The sequence below is a fragment of the Hydra vulgaris genome, chromosome 08, assembly GCF_038396675.1.
Source record: "Hydra vulgaris chromosome 08, alternate assembly HydraT2T_AEP".
Taxonomy (NCBI): Eukaryota; Metazoa; Cnidaria; class Hydrozoa; order Anthoathecata; family Hydridae; genus Hydra; species Hydra vulgaris.
The window spans coordinates 46,672,715-46,675,000 of NC_088927.1; positions in this window are offsets into that span (position 1 = coordinate 46,672,715).

Here is a 2,286-nt window from a genome sequence, read left to right on the forward strand (position 1 = left end):
AAAAAAAAAAAAAAAAAAAAAAAAAAAAAAAAATATATATATTGTAAATATTTATTATTATATAGTTAGAGTTGATACTTTTGACTTCGAGTAGATGCTTAAAAGTTCTATCGAAGTTAAATTTTACTATTACCTTCATCGAGACCCTTTGCTATAGTTTTACTTAATTTTTTGTTTCAGCTTGTAGCATTTATCTATTTAAATCTTGCAAAACTTATTTTTGTCCCCAGCTTGGTCTTGCAATTGGTAATCTTTTTAAAAACTTTACTAAATTAATGTTCTACCTAGTTGGAAGTCTTAAACGATTTAAAAAAATAATGAATTATTTGAACTCTCTTTTTGCTACCTTATAATTGTCACAAGTAAGCGTTGAACTTTAAAATAAGTTTCATACGTTTTAAAATATAAATCTTCTTGAAATCTTAATCAAAACTAATTTGTCATGGAATTTTGAATGAATTGCTTTTTTATAAAAAAAAGTATTTTGAGTTATAAAATTTGGGAACTTAAAAACATAAAAAAATTAACTAATTTAAATAAATTATCATATTTTTGTAATGGTTTGTGTATCTTGTTTGTTTCGTGGTTGTGTATCTTATAATTTAAATAAGTTATCATATTTTTGTAATGGTTGTGTATCTTCCATGTGTTATACATAAAAGCGTATAATTTTTAAAAATTAAAAAAGTATATTATTACCTGCAATAATTGTTTTTAAAATAAGTTAATTACGCCGCCGCAAAACGAACTATATAACAACAACCCCTTTTTATAATCATAGTTAATTAAATATGTAACAATACAAGAAGAAATTATGTACCCAAGCGAACCATCCACTCCATGTTCCGTACAAAATATATCTCCGGAGGAAAACCAGTTTCCCATCATTGCAACTGTAACTGGTTAGCCTATTGAGTGAGTTAAGTCATTAACAGAATAAATAACGTAATAATTGAACTGTTTTGTTTTGTATATTACACCTATATACTCGGTTATTAATTAAGTAATTGCGGAACCACACATGCTAAAAGAAAACATATAACGCAAATTTAGTCTTCCATTATGCCTCTAATAAATAGTCCTATTGCGTAAGCAAACGCAAAGCAAGTTTTTCACTAAGCTTTATTAGTTCTTCATTAGTTTCAGAAAATTTTTAGAGCTTTGAAAAAAAGATGATTCGTTCAATGTATTTTTACAATCGTTTGTAATTGCTCTTTTGTTTGCTAGAAAAAATGCATACGAAAAATACGCTAAAACGAATACACAAACATGTTGCCAAGACAAGTTATAATTTTTTTTAAATATTTTAAAATAATTAAAAATTATATAGTTATAAATATTTGAGTAAAATGCAATTTACTTTTATCACTCTTGCTTTTTGTACAAAATCTAAAAGTCTCTAAAATATAGCAGGATATATATGAGTATAAAATCCCAGTGGGCACAGGACCTAGATAAGACGTCTTTTGAACGTTCAAAAGACGTCCAAAACATTCAAAAGACGTTTAAAAGACGTCTTTTTTACGTCCTGTGCCCACTGGGATATAACAGGATTGCATATATACAAATAATCCTACAATTATAAGTTAAAGTATTTTTACGCTCTCATTTGCAGAGAATTAAAATGCACCTTGAAACATGTTTCAAATGTTATCATTATATTTTAAATTAACACATATCATTTATATGTTTTCATTAATATTTTCAATTATTGTCATAAATATATAAATCAATACGATAATGTTAAACAATAGTATTTATTACTATTTTTTTGACAAAACTTTTTTTTATCTGTTTTTTTTTTATCATTAATTAAATAAATAATTTAAAGACCGCGTGAAAGCAGGATTACTTATATGGGTATTTGTTTTACAAATATTTAATCTAAAAAATACAACATTTTGGTAGTTTATTGAAAAAAAGGGGCAACCAAGGTATCAAACCTTTTTTTTTTTTAATTTAAAATTTTTATTTTCAATATAACTATTTGTAATGCTAATTGTAAAATATAAAACGAACTTTTAGCCCACTCTAAACCTTAATGCAACCAGAAAAACTTTCTTTTAAACTTAGTTTTTTTTAATTATTTAAAATTTTAGGATAATGATTTTGCGTAATCGGTGAGCTTGTTACTAAAACCAAACTTTTATACCAAAGACGCTGACGTATCAGAAATAGCAGAAAATTTTTGCAAAGATTGAATAAAATCGTCTATTTCATGTTTCACATATGCGGGCTTTAAACTAAAATATGGCTTACCACAACCAGTAAAGGAAACTGATTAGG